Genomic DNA, 24,421 nt, shown 5'->3' with positions numbered 1-24,421 from the left:
TCAAACTTAATATAATATAAATAATATAATATGCCATTTAGCAGATGTACTTAACCTTCTCATGGACCATCCTGGCTGTGTTGGTGCCATTAAACGGCTCTGAGAGAGCAACAATGAAGAGACAACATTTCAGTTGGGACAGATACCGCGTTTAAACATTGACACTGATTTAGCAAGAACCAGATGTATTGCACCAGCATGTATTGCACAATCATGTTTTGTAGCATAAGTCTCTAGCCCCTAGGCTTCAATATAAGAATATAATCTAAAAGGGGGGACATTACATCATGGTAATAACACTGTTTTTACACAGTTACTTCACAACTGTGTGGGAGGCAGCTAGGTGTCAGTGTCATGGTTAGCAGTGATTGACTAGTCAGGTCTAGTGTGGCCTACCACACAGATGAACTTGTCTCTCCACTCTAGACTATTTGACTTGGACAGAGCTCTGGCCTCGCACCGAGATCACCTGTTTATCCCACCTGGAACAGAGGAGAGGGAGTGTGTTGTGAGATTGAGTAGACATCTGTGTGTGTGTGTGTTCTGTATGACATGGTATGGTACTGTAGGCATAAACTTCAGAGCTCATTCAGAGTTTCTCGGAGCGTCCAGCAACGCTGCCAAAAGGTCAGTTTCCACCTGTTGCAGTCCCTCAGACAGCAACATGACACCAGAGAGAGAGGGGGAGTGGGAGGAGAGAGGAGAGTACATACCAGCTGTGACGGCAGTAAATGACGATAGTTGCTAATCGAAACTCCATATTTGGTGAGTAACAAACGTGTTTTCACATTATTAAGCTTGAAAAGCTGGTGAATGGCAAGTTGAATGGCTGCTTCCTGGGCTTAAAGGAGATTTGCCATATCAACGTCTACTGTAAGGCCAAATTCTGGTTCAGATGAGCACAAGCTGTCATTATATGCAGATGTTGTGTTATTGTATGCGAGTGATCCAATAAATTCTGTTCATAATGTTTAACACTAGAACCGCCATAGGCCAACGGCCCCTGACGTTTGATGTTGTTAGTAAAATGAAAATAAAGACCACAAAAAAAGCTGTGTGTGTCCTGCTCCTTCCTTTACTTTTCCTACTTGTTTGTATTTTACATTGCTCATTTGACAGAATTTTGAAATCACAAACAAAAAAGTATTTAGTTTTTTTCACACCTATTTCCAACTAAACCCGCCAAGACAATGTGCTGTAGGTCATTGGTACCCAGCCAGGCGCTAATGCGTCTCTCTCTCTCCTCACTGAATGAATGACAAATGGATGAATGGGAGATAATTGTGTATCTTACTTCACAATTGAATTTAAATTAGGCCTAACTGAATTATAAGGAGGGTGAAGGGGTTGATTTAATTTAGAAAGACAATAGTGTAATGATCAGGTTGTGTTATGCCTATTTATCAGCAGCAAATAATTTGACCACACACCTTGCAGGTTGATACCATTATCTTTTACGTTTTACTTCGTAAAAAATAAGCCTTTACGGGACTGTTTTATTTACTGTAACTCTACTACTAATCAAATTTATTGTAAGGAAAACATGCTACGTGTTGTAGTAGGCCTTTAGAATAAAACAAAACCTATCCTTGACTCTAAGTTGATGAGTGGGAAACAAACAATGCCAGTCAGCCTGCACAGCCAGCCCATAGAAACTACACCTAAACTATACCGAAACTGATTTCACACATAAGAGTTAGCCTATAGACAAGATTAAATAATTTGATGAGTGACAATATTAGGCCTATCAGTTGTCAAATTGTTCATAGAAGAGATGTGCGCATCTTGTAATTGACAGATGCAGGGAAAGGAGCATCACTTTATCAAATCCTCCTTCAGAGTCACATGCAGGTAAAACATGTTGATTTCTATATAGTATCAGAACGAGCATATTCTGCAGTTTCTATGACACTTACCTTTGTCAAATAACTCTCAAAATTCAAGAGGTGCAGCTCTATTTCCAAATTTCACTTTTTCCAACAATTTTTCCAAGAAGAAGTTGGCAGTGCTGCCAACTCTCACGTGTTGGCCAAGAGACACGTGCATTTGACCCTCTTCTGACGCTCACACGCCACACCTCTTATACAGTGAGGGAAAAAAGTATTTGATACCCTGCTGATTTTGTACGTTTGCCCACTGACAAAGACATGATCAGTCTATAATTTTAATGGTAGGTTTATTTGAACAGTGAGAGACAGAATAACAACAAAAAAATTCAGAAAAACGCATGTCAAAATTTTTATAAATTGATTTGCATTTTAATGAGGGAAATAAGTATTTGACCCCCTCTCAATCAGAAAGATTTCTGGCTCCCAGGTGTCTTTTATACAGGTAACGAGCTGAGATTAGGAGCACACTCTTAAAGGGAGTGCTCCTAATCTCAGTTTGTTACCTGTATAAAAGACACCTGTCCACAGAAGCAATCAATCAATCAGATTCCAAACTCTCCACCATGGCCAAGACCAAAGAGCTCTCCAAGGATGTCAGGGACAAGATTGTAGACCTACACAAGGCTGGAATGGGCTACAAGACCATCGCCAAGCAGCTTGGTGAGAAGGTGACAACAGTTGGTGCGATTATTCGCAAATGGAAGAAACACAAATTAATCTCCCTCGGCCTGGGGCTCCATGCAAGATCTCACTTCGTGGAGTTGCAATGATCATGAGAACGGTGAGGAATAATCCCAGAACTACACGGGAGGATCTTGTCAATGATCTCAAGGCAGCTGGGACCATAGTCACCAAGAAAACAATTGGTAACACACTACGCCATGAAGGACTGAAATCCTGCAGCGCCCGCAAGGTCCCCCTGCTCAAGAAAGCACATATACAGGCCCGTCTGAAGTTTGCCAATTAACATCTGAATGATTCAGAGGAGAACTGGGTGAAAGTGTTTGGAGGAGGAGGAATGCTGTCTATGACCCCAAGAACACCATCCCCACTGTTTTTATGCTACGGGGACAGGACAATTTCACCGCATCAAAGGGACGATGGACGGCGCCATGTACCGTCAAATCTTGGGTGAGAACCTCCTTCCCTCAGCCAGGGCATTGAAAATGGGTCGTGGATGGGTATTCCAGCATGACAATGGCCCAAAACACACGGCCAAGGCAACAAAGGAGTGGCTCAAGAAGAAGCACATTAAGGACCTGGAGTGGCCTAGCCAGTCTCAAGACCTTAATCCCATAGAAAATCTGTGGAGGGAGCTGAAGGTTCGAATTGCCAAACGTCAGGCTCGAAACCTTAATGACTTGGAGAAGATCTGCAAAGAGGAGTGGGACAAAAATCCCTCCTGAGATGTGTGCAAACCTGGTGGCCAAACCTGGTGACCTCTGTGATTGCCAACAATGGTTTTGCCACCAAGTACTAAGTAATGTTCTGCAGAAGGGTCAAATATTTATTTCCCTCATTAAAATGCAAATCAATTGACAACATTTTTGACATGCGTTTTTCTGGATTTTTTTGTTGTTATTCTGTCTCTCACTGTTCAAATAAACCTAACATTAAAATTATAGACTGATCATGTCTTTGTCAGTGGGCAAACGTACAAAATCAGCTGGGGATCAAATACTTTTTTCCCTCACTGTATCTCATGCATTGAAGAGTACTGGTTTTATTTTTCTAATGAATTCAGTGCGTTAACTTTTCAACTGTGCTCCAAATCGTTTTGAAATCGGAGCATCTGCACCTGCAATTTAACATACAGCGCAAAACCTCTATCATTGTCCTGTCTTGCCACAGCACTGTGAACTGTGGCACGGCACATTGAAGGATATGATTGGTCTAGTTACAGTATGTAAGGGATCAAGGGGATTGGATATTCGTTTTAAAGAAACACCCCTCAAGATTAGAGTGGAGCTGAATGTAGAGGAGCACGGTACACTATAAAACTTTTCCCTGTAAATTTACAGCATTATACTGGCACCACAGTGGCCAGCTTAATACTGTAATTCTGCTTTACAGCAGAGATGCTGTAATATGTTTTATAGTTGTCACACTCTGGCTCTGGGACTTTGTATGTTGAGTCAGGGTGTGTTCGTTTTGTTGTGTTTTTGGGTATGTTGGCTTTGTAGTCATATGACTCCCAATCGGAGGTAACGAGTGTCAGCTGTCGGCTCGTTATCTCTGATTGGGAGCCATATATATACTGGGTGTTTTCACTTTGTCTTTGTGGGTTTTTGTTCCATGTTTCTGTCAGTGTTACAGAGGACTTCACTATCGTCATTTGTTGTTTTTTGTGGTTGCTTTATTTAATAAAGTCATCATGTTCACTCCACGCGCTGCGTATTGGTCCGCTTCTTCAGACGATCGTGACAGAAAAACCCACCATAGAAGGACCAAGCAGCGTGTCCAGGAGCAAGACAGCTGGACATGGGAGGAAGCGCCTGGTAAGGAGCTCGAGAGGCTGGCGATGGCCCAGGTGGGCAAATCGTGGTCCTGGGAGGACATGCTCGGGGGCAAGGGACCTTGGGGAAGATCAAGGCCCTGGCGAGAGAGGAGCAACGGCGTCAGCAGGGCCATCATCGTTGGAAGGACGAGAGGCAACCCCCAAAAAGTTTTTGGGGGGGCACATGGCTTGGCGGCTGGGCAGCAGGAGGCTGCTACAGGGAGACGTGGAGAGAAGGCTATCGGATTACGGGAGCCATTGGCGAGTAGAGGAAGGGAAGTTGTTGCGGCACGGCGTGAGAGACTGATGTGTGTTACCAGTCCGGTCCGGCCCGTTCCTGATCCCCAGTTAAAGCCAGTGGTGTGTGTTCCCAGTACGGACCGGCCTGTTCCTACTCCACGCATCAAGCCCACGGTGTGCGTCGCCAGCCCAGCCCGGCCTGTTCCTGCTCCACGCACAGAACCTACGGTGTGCGTCGCCAGCCCAGCCCGGCCTGTTCCTGCTCCACGCACCAAGGATACGGTGTGCGTCGACAGCCCTGCCCGGCCTGTTCCTGCTCCACGCACCAGGCCCGCGGTGTGCGTCGCCAGCCCAGCCCGGTCTGTTCCTGCTCCACGCACAGAACCTACGGTGTGCGTCGCCAGCCCAGTCCGGCCTGTTCCTGGTCCACGCACCAAGGATACGGTGTGCGTCGACAGCCCGGCCCGGCCTGTTCCTGCCACCCGCACCAAGTCTACGGTGCGCGTCGCCAGCCCGACCCGGCCTGTTCCTGCCACCCGCACCAAGTCTACGGTGCGCGTCGCCAGCCCGGTCCGGCCTGTTCCTTCTCCCCGCACTAGCCCTGAGATGCGTGTCCTCAGCCCGGTACCTCCAGTTCCGGCACTACGCGCCAGGCCTAAGGTGCGCCTCAGACGGCCAGAGTCTGCCGTCTGCCCAACGGCGCCTGAACTGCCCGTCTGCCCAACGGCGCCTGAACTGCCCGTCTGCCCAACGGCGCCTGAACTGCCCGTCTGCCCAACGGCGCCTGAACTGCCCGTCTGCCCAACGGCACCTGGACTGCCCGTCTGCCCAACGGCGCCTGAACTGCCCGTCTGCCCAACGGCGCTTGAACTGCCCGTCTGCCCAACGGCGCTAAAGCCGCCCGTCTGTACTGAACCTGCAAAGCCGCCCGTCTGCCATGAGCCTTCAGAGCCGTCCGCCAGACCGGAGCCGCTAGAGCCTTCCGCCAGACAGGAGCCGCTAGAGCCTTCCGCCAGACAGGATCAGCCAGAGCCTTCCGCCAGACAGGATCAGCCAGAGCCTTCCGCCAGACAGGATCAGCCAGAGCCTTCCGCCAGACAGGATCAGCCAGAGCCTTCCGCCAGACAGGATCAGCCAGAGCCTTCCGCCAGACAGGATCAGCCAGATCCGTCAGCCAGCCATGAGCAGCCAGATCCGTCAGCCAGCCATGAGCAGCCAGATCCGTCAGCCAGCCATGAGCCGTCCAGCCAGGATCCGCCAGAGCCAGCCAGCCAGGATCCGCCATTCAGTCCGGTGCTGCCCCTTAGTCCGGTGCTGCCCCTTAGTCCGGTGCTGCCCCTTAGTCCGGTGCCGCCCCTTAATCCAGTGGGGTTTAGTTGGGGGGTGGTCATATGGAGGAGGCGACGTAAGCGGGGAGTGACTATGGTGGGGTGGTGGTCTAGGCCGGAGCCAGAGCCACCGCCGAGGAGGTATGCCCGCCCAGCCCTCCCTTGTTTAGCCTGGATTGAGGCGCGGTCGCAGTCCGCGCCTTTTAGGGGGTACTGTCACACTCTGGCTCTGGGACTTTGTATGTTGAGTCAGGGTGTGTTCGTTTTGTTGTGTTTTTGGGTATGTTGGCTTTGTAGTCATATGACTCCCAATCGGAGGTAACGAGTGTCAGCTGTCGGCTCGTTATCTCTGATTGGGAGCCATATATATACTGGGTGTTTTCACTTTGTCTTTGTGGGTTTTTGTTCCATGTTTCTGTCAGTGTTACAGAGGACTTCACTATCGTCATTTGTTGTTTTTTGTGGTTGCTTTATTTAATAAAGTCATCATGTTCACTCCACGCGCTGCGTATTGGTCCGCTTCTTCAGACGATCGTGACAATAGTACTATTTTCCTTACTGTAAAGACGTATTACAGCATCCTTGCTGTAAAATTACAGGGATGCTGTAATGTTTTACAGTAAGGTAAATAGTTCTGTAAAGCAAAATTACAGTTTTAAGATGGCAACACTGGTGCCAGGATAATGCTGTAAATGTACAGTGAAATTCTACCTGAAATCTAAGTGCAAGAAAAACAACACATTTGTACATAAAATACATTTGTTCAAATTGGTAACAACATTAACAACAGAATTGACAATAGAAGTAACAAGAAGTTAACACATATGTAACCAAATAAGAGAATCATTACAAATCTAAAGTAAAATAGGTAGTGGTGGCTATTCAGCAGTCTGATGGTCTTGGGGTAGAAATTATTGGCCAGTCTTCCAGTTTTTGCCATAACGCTCCTGTGCCAAACACGTCTGAGTAATGGAAACGGGGAACACAGGCCAATGCTCGGATGGCTGAGGTCCCTAATGTTCTTCTTGGGCTTCCTGCAACACCTGGGCAGGCAGTGTGCTCCCAACGGTGCGTCCGGCTGCGTGTATCAACCTCTGAAGCGCCTTGCGGTCCGCGATGGTGGAGTTGCCATACCAGGCTGTGATGCAGCCCGATCTATGATCAGGGGCAACTCTGTTTGGGGTAAGCGGGTCCAGAGGAGGTGAAACACACAATACGACAGTTTGGGCCAGAAAGCATCCAGGAGAGAGAAGTCAGCGCAGCATCAGGTGTTCCTCATGGGGCTCCGTATAGTTTATGAAATCAATTGGGGCATTGAACAAATACAAATAAGACAGCTACAGTGGGGTGAACAAGTATTTGATACACTGCCGATTTTGCAGGTTTTCCTACTTACAAAGCATGTAGAGGTCTGTAATTTTTATCATAGGTACACTTAAACTGTGAGAGACGGAATCTAAAACAAAAATCCAGAAAATCACATTGTATGATTTTTAAGTAATTAATTTGCATTTTATTGCATGACATAAGTATTTGATACATCAGAAAAGCAGACCTTAATATTTGGTACAGAAACCTTTGTTTGCAATTACAGAGATCATAAGTTTCCTGTAGGTCTTGACCAGGTTTGCACACACTGCAGCAGGGATTTTGTCCCACTCCTCCATACAGACCTTCTCCAGATCCTTCAGGTTTCGGGGCTGTCGCTGGGCAATAAGGACTTTCAGCTCCCTCCAAAGATTTTCTATTGGGTTCAGGTCTGGAGACTGGCTAGGCCACTCCAGGACCTTGAGATGCTTCTTACGGAGCCACTCCTTAGTTGCCCTGGCTGTGTGTTTTGGGTCATTGTCATGCTGGAAGACCCAGCCACGACCCATCTTCAATGCTCTTACTGAGGGAAGGAGGTTGTTGGCCAAGATCTCGCGATACATGGCCCCATCCATCCTCCCCTCAATACGGTGCAGTCGTCCTGTCCCCTTTGCAGAAAAGCATCCCAAATAATTATGTTTCCACCTCCATGCTTCACGGTTGGGATGGTGTTCTTGGGGTTGTACTCATCCTTCTTCTTCCTCCAAACACGGCGAGTGGAGTTTAGACCAAAAAGCTCTATTTTTGTCTCATCAGACCACATGACCTTCTCTCATTCCTCCTCTGGATCATCCAGATGGTCATTGGCAAACTTCAGACGGGCCTGGACATGCGTCTTGCTCTCTGGTCTTGGCCATTGTGGAGAGGTTGGAGTCTGTTTGATTGAGTGTGTGGACAGGTGTCTTTTATACAGGTAACGAGTTCAAACAGGTGCAGTTAATACAGGTCATGAGTGGAGAACAGGAGGGCTTCTTAAAGAAAAACTAACAGGTCTGTGAGAGCCAGAATTCTTACTGGTTGGTAGGTGATCAAATACATATGTCATGCAATAAAATGCAAATTAATTACTTAAAAATAATAAATGTGACCTCTACATGCTTTGTAAGTAGGAAAACCTGCGAAATCGGCAGTGTATCAAATACTTGTTCTCCCCACTGTAGATACACCTATTTCAAACCCTAGCAAACTAATACAACATTGCTATAGCCTACACAATATCATAGATTATTTGACCAGACTCAAGATTTTTCTTTCTAGCTGTGCCACCAAATGTTTACAAACTACTGGTAAAGTGAACAGGTTTAGCTAATATTGTAACATTATGGAACAATGTTTTTTAAATTAAACAAATGGTTAGAGGGAGTGGCAATATGGACAATCCTGGCCTACAAAACAATTATTTATGTCGCGCAGATGAGAGCCAAGTGAACCAAATAACACAGGGTTGTGACAGCTAAGGAGAACTCTGTCCCAGTGTTTTAACAATTTATGCTCTCCCCATTGAGTAGAATATATCACAGTGACATCTAGATGGCTACCAATATTAGTTATTTCTTGTGTAGGCTGCTATCCTACTTGAAATACTGTAGAATCCTGGGAGGGGAAAATACGCCACGTTACTAGTTTCCACCGCCGACAATGTGTTAGGCTATAGCTGACCAGTGGCACAGCACCTTAGGTCGGCAGGCACCTCGATACAATATAGTGCACTGGTCATTCGCATCAGCTTTAGCGGGTCGCAAGTTCGGCCCACAACGCGGTTTGTGTGTAAAATGCGGCCCGTCAATCCGAAAAAAAGATGGGTCATCTTTTGAAATCTGTAGTAATAACGGTCACAAATCTGCTTTCAATGTATTCTCTATGGCATTCAGAGGCTGCGATACAGCCTATAATCACAATTTTCTCTCAGTGATGTTTTTATAGGTCGCACAGCTAGATACAGTTGAAGTCGGAAGTTTACGTACACTTAGGTTGGAGTCATTAAAACTTGTTTTTCAACCACCACTCCAACAATTGTTTACAGACAGATTATTTCACTTATAATTCACTGTATCACAATTCCAGTGGGTCAGAAGTTTCCATACACTAAGTTGACTGTGCCTTCAAACAGCTTGGAAAATTCCAGAAAATGATGTCATGGCTTTAGAAGCTTCTGATAGGCTAATTGATATCATTTGAGTCAATTGGAGGTGTCCCTGTAGATGTATTTCAAGGCCTACCATCAAAATCAGTGCCTCTTTGTCCGGTTCATCTTTTCCAAACACCTGAAGGTACCACGTTCATCTGGACAAACAATAGTACGCAAGTATAAACACCATGGGACCATGCAGCCTTCATACCGCTCAGGAAGGAGACGTGTTCGGTCTCCTAGAGATTAACGTATTTTGATGCGAAAAGTGCAAATCAATCCCAGAACAATAGCAAATGACCTTGTGAAGATGCTGGAGGAATAGGTACAAAAGTATCTATATCCACAGTAAAACGAGTCCTATATCGACATAACCTGAAAGGCCCCTCAGCAAGAAAGAAGCCACTGCTCCAAAACTGCCATAAAAAAGACAGACTACGGTTTGCAACTGCACATGGGGACAAAGATCGTACTTTTTGGAGAAATTTCCTCTGGTCTGATGAAACAAAAATAGAACTGTTTGGCCATAATGACCACGTTATGTTTGGAGGAAAAAGGGGATGATTGCAAGCCGAAGAACACCATCCAAACCGTGAAGCACGGGGGTGGCAGCATCATGCTGTGGGGGTGCTTTGCTGCAGGAGGGACTAGTGCACGTCACAAAATAGATGGCATCATGAGGAAGGAAAATTATGTGGATAGATTGAAGCAACATCTCAAGACATCAGACAGGAAGTTAAAGCTTGGTGGCAAATGGGTCTTCCAAATGGACAATGAATTGTGAAAAACTGAGTTTAAATGTATTTGGCTAAGGTGTATGTAAACTTCCGACTTCAACTGTATCTACGAGCAATTTAGAGCAGACCGAAATTGCTTTTGTCAACTTGAGCTAACTAGCTGGCAAACGTTAGCCAGCTATCTAGCTAGGTTAGCTAAGGAAACATGCAGTAATTCAACGTTGGCTAGCAATAACTATGCTAATAAACAAGGCAAGTACCTACCCAGCAGCTGCTGAAAATATTATTCCACTTCACAGCCGCTTCAAGAAGATATTTACTAAAGTAGTCTGAGCTTCATGTGTCTCACCCGACAGCATGAGGTTGCCGCCTGAAACTGATAATTTGAATCTACAGTATGTATAAACTATTACTGTAAAGAAATACGTTAGAGTAATTTTTACAGGAGGCTTCCGAATTAAAGTTAATAACAGTATTTTTCAGCATTGTACCCATAATGTAGTGCAATCTACAGCATGAATGCTGTAAAACACATTTATGGTATTATACTGTGCATCCTACAGTGTTTTTCTGTTGAAATTACAGAAAAGTCTTACAGTGTAGGGCTGTTTTATATACAATGTTGTCAACAAAATTAGGTTGATGTTACTCCCGTCCCTATTGCAGAATGCAGCCTTTTGACAGCATGTACTAAAGTCGATTTAATCCACACTTGCATTAGTCCCCTCATTTGGTGATTGTCATTTAGGCTGTGACAACGAAAAGGCAGCAGACTGACCTACCGATTTGTAACTATGAAAATAATTTTGTCAAACAGATTGTGAATCCAAAAGTGTAAGTTAGAAAAATAATTTGGTTAGGGTGTAGGGTCGTCTTGTCTTCAGGAGATATTATTATCTATTTACTTTACTTACCTGATCAGTGGAATAATTCTCATTCTTAACAATGAGCTAAAATATAGGGTAATTCGTGTGCTTGTCAGCAAGAACACTACTTTTGTTCCCCACACTTATTTTATTATCCCGCTTCTTCCCAATATTGCCACTGTAATCACATATTTGAAATCTGATATGCCTACTTGTCTTTGAAAATTAATTATATGAGTCTAGTTATTTTTGCAGCCATTTATGGACAGTTTTGAATAAGTCATACAAACAAGCATTGGATATTAAATGCTCCAGGCCTCAAATATAATTGTTAACATTTTATTATTGTGCACATGCTAGGCAGAGATGGTAGGGGGACTCACAACGCATAAACACATCATATTTTGTCTATGTAGAGTAAGATGATGGCAAGGATGTCCAACTAGCAGGCTTAAACCAGGTACCTGCATATTGATATTCATTAGATTTTTCTTGAAGGTTGGGTGATTTTTATTGTTATAAGACATTTTTCAAACACCCAGCACTTGGGAAACATAGATGGCCAACCCTCCTGGAGAGCGAGCAGGATTTTATTCCATCCCTATTTTAAAGAGAGAGTTCACCCAAATTACAAAATGTTTGTATCCTTACCTTGAAAGCAATGAGACTGCAATCTATGATTTGGTTACCCAATGCCATCAACCTTTAATAGCAGTATTTCCCGTGCAGAGCCTTGGTGTAGTGGTAACAGTCCCCGGCATGTGTCGAATATAACTTTCCACCTGAGACCAAGGTTCAATCCCTGCTTCCAACCTTCCCACGGTTTAGCCCATTTGCCTGTCTCCCCATTTCATTACTGTGCCAAACCACCTAAAAATAATATTAGCATACTTTAAATTTCATCCCCCAAAAATCTCAAAGTAACAAAGTCTTAGAATTTTGAGTGTTCAAAGCATCCTGAATACACCTGACCCGTGGATAAAATAAATAAATACCTTCTAGGGGTTGTGCCGGGGGGCAATGAAATTCACATAGCAAATCTCACTCTAAGCTTTCTTCAAAAGTTGGCAGCCCTGTATTTTGCTACCTCTCTTCTCCAATTATCTAGCTAATTGTTTGGATTCAAATACCAACCTAGCTAGATCTTCCTAGATCCTCATCTCATGTAATCTCCTCTACCATCTACTGGACCAAAGGCAGGACCACAATATTCAGAAATGGCAGCAACCATAAGGACCTGTAAACAACTCTACTACCTAGGGCCTCCCCAGAACGGTGCAATCAACACCTTTGCTTCTTCCAAAGCAAAATTGAAAACATAAATAACACCAGAACTACAGGCCTATCTCCAGCCTCCCCTTCCTGAGTAAGCTACAAAAAACGTGCTGTGTCCAGCCAATTCCAACACCATATGGCCACTCACAACCTACTCGAGCCCTTCCAGTCGGGTTTCAAAGCTAGACACAGCACTGACAGTGCCTTGGTAAGGGTCACCAATGACCTCCTCATGAATGCTGACTCTGGGGCTGCCAGCATCCTCCTACTGCTGGACCTCAGTGCAGCATTTGACACGGTCAGCCATGCCATTCTGCTGGACCGCACGGAGAAGCTCCTGGGCCTGTCAGACACTAATCACTCCCAGTTTGTAGCCCTCTGCCTTAGTAGGTCAGACACAGTGGTGGTCCATCAGGGAGTCCCTCAAAGCTCGGTCATAGGGCCACTACTGTTTTGTATCTACATGCTGCCACTGGGAAAGATCTTGAGGAAACACGGACTGGGCTTTCACTTTTATGCTGATGACACTCAGCAAAAATACAGAGGTCGTCCTGACTGGCACTGGCACCATCATTAAATAAAAATTTCACCGCTGCTCTATTTCACTATGTATGTCCATCAATATGTTATTAACAAACAGTAACATATGCATCATAAAAGTTTCTAATTGTATCACTAAATCTAATTATCACACAAATACAAGTGTTTCTGCATCTCACCGGTAGAAATGGGCCAGCTACTGAGAAGGACTGTACTCCTGAGTGGCGCAGTGGTCTAAGGCACTGCATCGCAGTGCTAACTGTGCCACTAGAGATCCTGGTTCGAATCCAGGCTCTGTCGCAGCCGGCCGCGACCAGGAGACTCATGGGCGGCGCACAATTGGCCCAGCGTCGTCCAGGGTAGGGGAGGGAATGGCCGGCAGGGATGTAGCTCAGTTGATAGAACATGGCTTTTGCAACGCCAGGGTTTTGGGTTTGATTCCCACGGGGGGGCCAGTATAAAAAATATATATATGTATTCACTAACTGTAAGTCACTCTGGATAAGAGCGTCTGCTAAATGACTAAAATGTAAATGTAAATGTAAGCTACATTTCCTGGATGTAAGCAAACCACAATATCCAGAATTCATAGCAATTTCAGGACATGGAGAACCACCTCGTGGAGGTGTATCCAATTGATATGAGAAATATCAAAATGCCTGTGCTTGTATCCAGAACATTCAGCCAGAGGATTTCAAAACGGAACTGAAGTCATAACTGATGGAGTTGCCATGTCGGCGAACGTTGAAAAGTGATTCGATTCCATTGATTTTCCCCTTCACTTCAAAAAAGAAAGGCATCCGATCAGCACAGCAGAAAAGTAGTCAAGCTGAGGGAATGTAGCTAAAGTTACATAGCTAAGTATATTTATCAAAACCAGAATCTAGCTAGCTTTCATAATACATTGGCTAGAAATTCTAAAGCATATCGATGTAATTAGCCAGCTGCTATCTGCGATGTGATTAGCAACTTTGCAAGCTAACATTAGCTTCATTAGATTACGTTAGCTAGCTAGCTAACGTGACTAATGTAATGTGTTCTATTTAGAGTCCAATCTCATCAACAATGAAGCGGCATCAAAATCAAGCTCAGCACCGGGAACTAGTGTAAGTCACCTTCTAAGATCTTACTAAAATCTACTAAATCTTTCCACGATGAGCAAATAAATAAACTGGCACTAGGCATAAACATGGTCCGTGTCTTGTTGTCATAGTTGGTGTGTTTACAAGTAGGCTACAACTTCTACTGTAGTTTTCTGTATTATGGAGGCGTAGTTGATTGTTCATGCAAGGCTTGAAGTCTAAATTTGAGAAAATTAGGTATTAGTAAGGAGGAGATAGTGTGGGTGACTGTCTGGTGTCTGTTGGGGGTGGGTATTTTGTGTGACGGTTAGTATGCATGATCTATTGAGATGAGGGGGGTGGGTGGATATAGGACCTTGTTTGAGTGTGCTTGTTTGAGTGTGCTTGTTTGAGTGTGTATTGATGGGACAAAGTAGTACAATGTTGGCTAATCACTGACTACTGTGCGTCCTATAGACTAATCCTGCTGCCGACGACGATGACCTTGACACCAGCTTTAGTAGTACAGAGCCTGTAGACCCATTGGATGAAAGATTTCACCCTGGAAAAATCTCAAGTTCAACATCATCTGACTTTGAAGCAAGCCAAGACAGCCAAAGGTATTTATGAAAGCACAATACCCTTGAGAGAGCAAAATCACTAATACACTAATCTGTCTACAAGACAAGTGATCCTCAAACTTTTCACACCCTTGCAGTCAGTTCTTTGGCATGGGGGAGAGGGCCTGTTAGTCTACTCTTCTAGCCTATTCACTATTGTTGGCAGTGTTTGTCTACTCAACAGCACAACTGTAGGTGCTCATACACAACGATACACGACTAGACTGTCTACAAGTCAACCCCCCCTCAAACGTTTCACCTTTGCTAATAGCCCATCTCAAAACCCCATTATTGACTGAATAACAAAACACATACCAGTCTACTGTAACCTTTTGTTTACAGATGAACATGGTTTATTGTATGGTTACACATCTTCATGATCAATATTCATGTCTTTCCAGGAGTCTTGAAGTACATAAAAATGTTCTGCAAGAGGTCGAAGCAGTGGGTGGTGAAGAACATCGCCACAGCGCCAACACCTGCTAAACCAGCTGCCATTATCCAACACAAGAAGAGGTTCACCAGCTAAATACAATTTTGTAACCTGCCTGGAACATTCAACGGACACAACATCCATATTCAGTTAGACTGATGTTGTAGTATAACATAGAATGCCTAATATGCTCACAACTGTGGTATACACTGAGTGTACAAAACATTAAGAACACGTGCTCTTTCCCATGACAGACTGACCAGGTGAATCCAGGTGAAAGCTATGATCTCTTATTGATGTCACTTGTTAATTCCACTTCAAATCAGTGTAGATGAAAGGAAGGAGTCAGGTTAAAGAAGGATTTTTAAGCCTTGAGAAAATTGAGACATGGATTGTGAATGTGTGCCATTCTGAGGCTATGGCAAGACAAAAGATTTCATTGCTTTTGAACAGGGTATGGTAGGTAGTAGGTGCCAGGAGCACCGGTTTGTGTCAAGAACTGCAACGCTGCTGAGTTTTTCACGCTCAACAGTTTCCAGTGTGTATCAAGAATGGTCCATCACCCAAAGGACATCCAGCCAACTTGACACAACTGTGGGAAGCATAGAGCCCCACAGTGGAGGTGTCATAATACCCATAAAAACTAGCGGTCAAACAGGGAAATGGTTCCAATCGTTTTTCCACCATCCATTTTTCCCATTGGGAATTTTAGAAACACTTCAAATAAAGGCAGTTTTTCGTGTAGGCTTACCCTGGCGTGACGTTTTGATAACTATGTAAATCTCTCTCGGACAAGGTGACTTTTATCAATATATTCAGCTCTATTTACTCTTAGATTTGAAAAGGCAAATTAGCGTCAAAGTAGACATCATGCAAGACTACAAATCCCTGCAAGTAATCTCTAGCTGATGCCTTTGCTAACAGGTATTGTGTACATTTAAAACTTCCACAAGACAGTTCACAGAATTGTCAATTTCAAGAAATGTAGCCAATTTATTAATGACTAAATTTAGCTAACATTAGATAGTTAATCCAGAGATTCTTACCTTTGCCTCGATTCGGCAGTCTCGTCCAGATCATCATGGCGTGCCGTCTTTAGCAAACTCTTGCTATCTCTCTCAGAATGACCTTCTTGATCCAAACCAGTCAGGTTTCAAGACTGGTCATTCAACTGAGACTGCTCTTCTCTGTGTCACGGAGGCTCTCCGCACTGCTAAAGCTAACTCTCTCTCCTCTGCTCTTGTCCTTCTAGACCTGTCTGCTGCCTTTGATACTGTGAACCATCAGATCCTCCTCTCCACCCTCTCCGAGTTGGGCATCTCCGGCGTGGCTCACTCTTGGATTGCGTCCTACCTGACCAGTCGCTCCTACCAAGTGGCGTGGCGAGAATCTGTCTCCGCACCACGTGCTCTCACCACTGGTGTCCCCCAGGGCTCAGTTCTAGGCCCTCTCCTATTCTTGCTATACACCAAGTCACTTGTAGGTTCATGCTCTACAACATTCGGAGAGTACGACCCTGCCTTACACAGGAAGCGGCACAGGTCCTAATCCAGGCACTTGGTCATCTCCCGTCTGGATTACTGCAACTCGCTGTTGGCTGGGCTCTCTGCCTGTGCCATTAAACCCCTACAACTCATCCAGAATGCCGCAGCCCGTCTGGTGTTCAACCTTCCCAAGTTCTCTCACGTCACCCCACTCCTCCGCACACTCCACTGGCTTCCAGTTGAAGCTCGCATCTGCTACAAGACCATGGTGCTTGCCTACGGAGCTGTGAGGGGAACGGCACCTCTGTAACTTCAGGCTCTGATCAGTCCCTACACCCAAACGAGGGCATTGCGTTCATCCACCTCTGGCCTGCTGGCCCCCCTACCTCTGCGGAAGCACAGTTCCCGCTCAGCCCAGTCAAAACTGTTCGCTGCTCTGGCACCCCAATGGTGGAACAAGTTCCCTCACGACGCCAGGACAGCAGAGTCACTCACCACCTTCTGGAGACACTTGAAACCCCACCTCTTTAAGGAATACAGTGGGGGAAAAAAGTATTTAGTCAGCCACCAATTGTGCAAGTTCTCCCACTTAAAAAGATGAGGCCTGTAATTTTCATCATAGGTACACGTCAACTATGACAGACAAATTGAGGAAAAAAAATCCAGAAAATCACATTGTAGGATTTTTTATGAATTTATTTGCAAATTATGGTGGAAAATAAGTATTTGGTCACCTACAAACAAGCAAGATTTCTGGCTCTCACAGACCTGTAACTTCTTCTTTAAGAGGCTCCTCTGTCCTCCACTCGTTACCTGTATTAATGGCACCTGTTTGAACTTGTTATCAGTATAAAAGACACCTGTCCACAACCTCAAACAGTCACACTCCAAACTCCACTATGGCCAAGACCAAAGAGCTGTCAAAGGACACCAGAAACAAAATTGTAGACCTGCACCAGGCTGGGAAGACTGAATCTGCAATAGGTAAGCACCTTGGTTTGAAGAAATCAACTGTGGGAGCAATTATTAGGAAATGGAAGACATACAAGACCACTGATAATCTCCCTCGATCTGGGGCTCCACGCAAGATCTCACCCCGTGGGGTCAAAATGATCACAAGAATGGTGAGCAAAAATCCCAGAACCACACGGGGGACCTAGTGAATGACCCGCAGAGAGCTGGGACCAAAGTAACAAAGCCTACCATCAGTAACACACTACGCCGCCAGGGACTCAAATCCTGCAGTGCCAGGCGTGTCCCCCTGCTTAAGCCAGTACATGTCCAGGCCTGTCTGAAGTTTGCTAGAGTGCATTTGGATGATCCAGAAGAGGATTGGGAGTGTCATATGGTCAGATGAAACCAAAATATAACTTTTTGGTAAAAACTCAACTCGTCGTGTTTGGAGGACAAAGAATGCTGAGTTGCATCCAAAGAACACCATACCTACTGTGAAGCATGGGGGTGGAAACATCATGCTTTGGGGCTGTTTTTCTACAAAGGGACCAGGACGACTGATCCGTGTAAAGGATAGAATGATTGGGGCCATGTATCGTGAGATTTTGAGTGAAAACCTCCTTCCATCAGCAAGGGCATTGAAGATGAAACGTGGCTGGGTCTTTCAGCATGACAATGATCCCAAACACACCACCCGGGCAATGAAGGAGTGGCTTTGTAAGAAGTATTTCAAGGTCCTGGAGTGGCCTAGCCAGTCTCCAGATCTCAACCCCATAGAAAATCTTTGGAGGGAGTTGAAAGTCTGTGTTGCCCAGCGACAGCCCCAAAACATCACTGCTCTAGAGGAGATCTGCATGGAGGAATGGGCCAAAATACCAGCAACAGTGTGTGAAAACCGTGTGAAGACTTAAAGAAAACGTTTGACCTGTGTCATTGCCAACAAAGGGTATATAACAAAGTATTGAGGAACTTTTGTTATTGACCAAATACTTATTTTCCACCATAATTTGCAAATAAATTCATTAAAAATCCTACAATGTGATTTTCTGGATTTTTTTTTCTCATTTTGTCTGTCATAGTTGACGTGTACCTATGATGAAAATTACAGGCCTCTCTCATCTTTTTAAGTGGGAGAACTTGCACAATTGGTGGCTGACTAAATACTTTTTCCCCCACTGTACCTGGGATAGGATAAAGTAATCCTTCTACCCCCCCTTACCCAACCCCAAAGAAGAAAAAATATATATATATATTGTAAGGTGAATGCACCAATTTGTAAGTCGCTCTGGATAAGAGCGTCTGCTAAATGACGTAAATGTAATGGCATTTGTAGTTCTTTACGAAAGCCACATTAGCAGCTAATTAGCATTTCTTTTTTGGGTGGTAAATGCAGGCAAATATATTGACAGAAGTCACCTTGTCCTAGAGAGATTTACATGGTTATCAAAACATCACGCCAGGGTAAGCCTACACGAAACACATATCTTACTTTAAGTGTTTCTAAAATCCCCTATAAAGGAAAATGAATCGTGGAAAAACAACTGGAACCATTTCCTTGTTTGACCTCTAGGTTTTATGGGTCATACTGTAGTACTCTATTGGAGTCAACATGGGCCCGCATCCCTGTGGAATGCTTTCGACACCTTGTAGAGTCCATGCCCTGATGAATTGAGGCTGTTCTAAGTGCAAAAGGGGGAAGGGGGGGTATTGCTAGCTGTTGTACATATGAATATAATGGTGTTTTATATCATCTTTTTGTTTTACAAGTGTATTGACAAGTGAATAAATGATTCCAGCTGCATCAGAAAGCAATGAAGTGTTGACTTCAACTTCTGGATCAATTCATTGTGATATTCATGAAATGTGTTTGGATAAACTAGCTTCAATCTTACTGCTAAAACAAATGATGCAGGGAGTTGGTGTGTAATTTAAACGTACATTTGTTGGCAAGTAAACATGTTTAAATAAAACAATAGATTAGTCTGTCTAGCCACGTGTAAAGTCATACGTATTTTTTTTTAAAAATCACGACAGCTGTGATCAAAACAGGACGTTTCGGTACAAATAAATGCCTACAGATAATTTGTTCATTTGACATGGTGGGATCTTTTTGTGTCGGTAAAATGTATTATGCGAGAAATGGCGGTGTCAGTTTGGTGGAAACACACCACTGGAGGGAAAATTTGCATATTTTCTTTATGCATATTTTAAAATATTTGCATGAAAATCTGTCGCCAATTGGATGGAAACCTAGCTAATGAAGCAAATAAGTAGACATGGCTTGTATTCAAGACAGTTTATTTGCTCTGGAGACCGAGGTGATGTTACACAGCAGTATCCAGGAACATTTACTGTACAGCAATGTATGATATACAGTGCCTTCAGAAAGTATTCACACCCCTTGACTTTTTCCACATTGTTGTGTTACAGCCTGAATATTTTTGTCACTGGCCTACACACAATACCCCATAATGTTAAAGTGGAATTATGTTTTTACATTTTTTTTTTACAAATTAATTAAATAGGTATTCAACCCCTTTGTTATGGCAAGCCTAAGTAAGTTCAGGAGTAAACATTTGCTTAACAAGTCACATAAGTTGCATAGACTCACTGTGTGCAATAATAGTGTTTAACATGATATTTGAAAGGATACCTCATCTATGTACCCCACACATACAAATATCTGTAAGGTCCCTCAGTCGAGCAGTGAATATCAAACACAGATTCAACCACAAAGACCAGCGAGGTAGTCCAATGCCTCGCAAAGAAGGGCACCTAAGGTAAAAATAAAAAAGCAGACATTGAATATCCATTTGAGCATGGTGAAGTTATTCATTACACTTTGGATGGTGTCTCAATACACCCAGTCACTACAAAGATACAGGTGTCCTTCCTAACTCCGTTTCCTGAGAGGAAGGAAACCTCTCAGGGATTTCACCATGAGGCCAATGGTGACGTTAAAACAGTTACAGAGTTTAATGGCTGTGATAGGAGATAATTCAGCATGGATCAACAACATTGTAGTTACTCCACAATACTAACCTAATTGACAGAGTGAAAATAAGGAAACTTGTTCAGAATAAAAATATTCCAAATCATGCATCCTGTTTGCAACAAGGCACTAAAGTAATACTGCAAAAAATGTGGCGACGCAATTAACTTTTTGTCCTGAAAACAAAGTGTTGTGTTTGGGGCAAATCCAATACAGCAGCCTCCCGAGTGGTGCAGCGGTCTAAGGCAGTGCTTGAGGCATCACTACAGACCTGTGTTAGATCCCAGGCTGTGTCACAGCCGGTCGTGACCGGGAGACCCATGAGGCGGCGCACAATTGGCCCAGCGTCGTCCGGGTTAAGGGGAGGGTTTGGCCGGCTGGGATTTCCTTTTCCCATCGAACTCTAGCGACTCCTTGTGGCGGGCCGGGCACCTGCAAGCTGACTACAGTCGCCAGCTGGATGGTGCATCCTCCGACACATTGGTGCGGCTGGCTTCCGGGTTAAGCAAGCAGTGTGTCAAGAAGCAGTGTGGCTTGGCAGGGTCGTGTTTCGGAGGACGCATGGCTCTCAACCTTAGTCTCTCTTGTGTCCGTAGGGGAGTTTCTGCGATGGGACAAGACTGTAACTACCAATTGGATATCACGAAATTGGCGGAGAAAAAAGGGGTAAAAGTACCCAAATATTTTTTTATACAAAAATATAAATAAATCCAATACAGCACATTACTGAGTACCACTCTCCGAATTTTCAAGCATAGTGGTGGCTGCATCATGTTATGGGTATGCATGTAATCGTTAAGGAGTGGTGATAAAAAAAAGAAACGGAATGGAGCTAAGCACAGGCAAAATCCTAGAGGAAAACCTGGTTTAGCCTGCTTTCCACCAGACAATGGGAGATGAATTCACCATTCAGCAGGACAATAACCTAAAACACAAGGCAAAATCTACAATGGAGTTGGTTACCAAGAAGACAGTGAATGTTCCTGAGTGGCCGAGTTACAGTTTTTACTTAAATCTACTTGAAAATCTATGGCAAGACCGGAAAATGGTTGTCTAGCAATGATCAACAACCAGTTTGACAGAGCTTGAAGAATTTTGAAAATAATAAAATGGGCAAATGTTGCACAACCCAGGTATGGAAAGCTCTTCGAGACTTATCCAGACACTCACAGTTGTAATAGCTGTTCAAGGAGCTTCTACAAAGTATTGACTTAGGGGTGTGAATACTTACACTAAATATGCAAAAGTATGTGGACACCGCTTTAAATTAGTGGATTCGGCTATATCTGCCACACCCGTTCCTGACAGGAGTATAAAATCGAGCACACAGCCATGCGATCTCCATAGACAAACATTGGCAGTAGAATGGCCTTACTGAAGAGCTCAGTGACTTTCAACATGGCACCATCATAGGATGATACCTTTCCAACCAGTCAGTTCATCAAATGTTTGCCCTGCTAGAGCTGCCCTGGTCAACTGTAAGTGCTGTTATTGTGAAGTGGAAGCGTCTAGGAGCAACAGTGGCTCAGCCGCGAAGTGGTAGGATACCCAAGCTCACAGAATGTGACCGCCGAGTGCTGAAGCACGTAGCGGGTAAAAATCATCTGTCCTCGGTTGCAACAGAGTTCCAAACTGCCTCTGGAAGCAACGTCAACTGTTCATTGGGAGCCTCATTAAAATGGGTTTCCATGGCGGAACAGCCGCACACAAGCCTAAGATCACCATGCGCAATGCCAAGCGTCGGCTGGAGTGGTGTAAAGCTCGCCGCCATTGGACTCTGGAGCACTGGAAATGCATTCTCTGGAGTGATGAATCATGCTTCACCATCTGGCAGTCTGACGGACGAGTCTGGGTTTGGCGGATGCCAGGAGATACCTGCACCAATGCATAGTGCCAACTGTAAAGTTTGGTGGAGGAGGAATAATGGTCTGGGGCTGTTTTTCATGGTTCGGGCTAGGCCCCTTAGTTCCAGTGAAGGGAAATATTTAACGCTACAGCATACAATTACATTCTGGACGATTCTGTACTTCCAACTTTGTGGCAACAGTTTGGGGAAGGCCCTTTCCTGTTTCAGCATGACAATGCCCCCGTGCACAAAGCGAGGTCCATACAGGAATGATCGAGATCGGTGTGGAAGAACTTGACTGGCCTGAACACAGCCCTGACCTGAACCCCATCTAACACCTTTGGGATGAATTGGAACACCGATCCCCAAACATCAGCAAAGGGGCGACCAACTCCATATTAATGCCCATGATTTTGGAATGAGATTTTCAATGAGCACCTGTCCACTTACTTTTGGCCATGTAGTGTATGTAAATGAGATATTTCTATATTTCATTTTCAATCAATTCTGAAAAAATTCTAAAAACATGTTTTCACTTGTAATTATTGGGTATTGTGTGTAGATGGGTGAGAAAAAAATCTATATTTAACCTATTTTGAATTTAGGTTGTACCACAACAAAATGTGGAATAAGTCAAGGGGTATCAATACTTTCTGAAGGCACTAGAAGAAAAATATACCACTAACGCTTATAATAAATACTACAGTTCTACAAATGGAATACTAGCACGTGGTGTGTTTGGGTGGTGCAGTGAGATTGTTGTTATGGGACCTTTCACATCTCCTCTTGAGAGTCATCAACTTCTTTGTAGCCAAGTAGTATTGTCTGCGCGAGAAAGATGAAAATGCTATTAGACAGTCATGGGCAATCATTGTGTACTGTCTGTATTCCTACTGTAGCAGCAGGGTGTAGAATATGAGACATCCCACAGACACACGTTAGCTAGCTAGCTACAGCACACAGGTATAGTTACTCCAAGACTAAAATGAACAGGTATAGTTACTCCAAGACTAATATGAGTCATAAAGCCAAAGTCATTATTTTACTCTCCGCCATCATCACCAAAACATTTATCCAGTTTTGCTCTAATGAGAGGCACTGGGACTAGCTAGGCTAGTTAGCTAACTAGCTATAATGTTAGTCTACAGGACATTTTAGCTATAGCAAACACAGCTAGCTAGCTAAGCTAGCTGTGTTTGCTATAGCTCTTAATGATCGGCTATGAAAAGCCAACTGAGATTTATTCCTGATTATTATTTGACCATGCTTGTCACTTATGAACATTTTTGAACATCTTGGCATGGTTCTGTTATAATCTCCACCCGGCACAGCCAGAAGAGGACTGGCCACCCCTCATAGCCTGGTTCCTCTCTAGGTTTCTTCCTAGGTTTTGGCCTTTCTAGGGAGTTTTTCCTAGCCACCGTGCTTCTACACCTGCATTACTAGCTGTTTGGGGTTTTAGGCTGGGTTTCTGTACAGCACTTCGAGATATTAGCTGATGTACGAAGGGCTATATAAAATAAAATTGATTGATTGATTGGCTAGTTTGGCTTGTAGTGGTACTAGCAAGCCTCGTTATGGCCAAATCGATCACCAAATTGTACTGTACTGAACAACACCTCCTTGTGTAAAAAGAGAGGTTATATATTGCTAGCTAGCTACCGACAGCAAAATAACTTACTTGTTTTTAATTTTCCCTCCTGAGTCCTGGTTCAGATGGGATAGGGCAGTGTGCAATGCGATGCCGATTGCATTGTCTGTTGATCTATTGGGGCGTTAAGCAAATTGAAATGGGTCTACAGTGTCAGGTAAAGTAGAGGTGATATGTTCCTTAACTAGCCTCTCAAAGCACTTCATGATGACAGAAGTGAGTGCTACGGGGCGATAGTCATTTAGTTCAGTTACCTTTGCTTTCTTGGGAACAGGAACAATTGTGGACATCTTGAAGCAAGTGGGGACAGCAGACTGGGATAGGGAGAGATTGAATGTCCGTACTCGCTGTTAGTTTGATCGTGCAATCTCCTGGGGCGGAAATTCAACCGAAATCAATCAAAATTATGTAGGGAGACTGGAAAAACACCCCAAATAGTGTCTAGCAGTTACATTTCCCTTAAACAACATCAGCAGCTACAGGCTCAATACTGATGGTGTCAAGATCCTCCC

The 24,421-nt window shown here is 44.2% G+C and overlaps 1 long non-coding RNA gene across 1 annotated transcript; it reads left to right on the top strand.

Moving 5' to 3' along the window:
• The first annotated feature begins 710 nt into the window (after positions 1-710).
• Positions 711-15,200, top strand: LOC121584076. The gene is made up of 4 exons (XR_006003650.1): positions 711-765; positions 13,916-13,974; positions 14,407-14,549; positions 14,951-15,200. It is a non-coding gene; the product is annotated as an uncharacterized LOC121584076 (long non-coding RNA).
• Positions 15,201-24,421: the final 9,221 nt, after the last annotated feature.

This window comes from Coregonus clupeaformis, chromosome 16, assembly GCF_020615455.1.
Source record: "Coregonus clupeaformis isolate EN_2021a chromosome 16, ASM2061545v1, whole genome shotgun sequence".
In the NCBI taxonomy this organism is placed as follows: Eukaryota; Metazoa; Chordata; class Actinopteri; order Salmoniformes; family Salmonidae; genus Coregonus; species Coregonus clupeaformis.
This window is presented reverse-complemented; position numbering and strand designations above follow the sequence as displayed.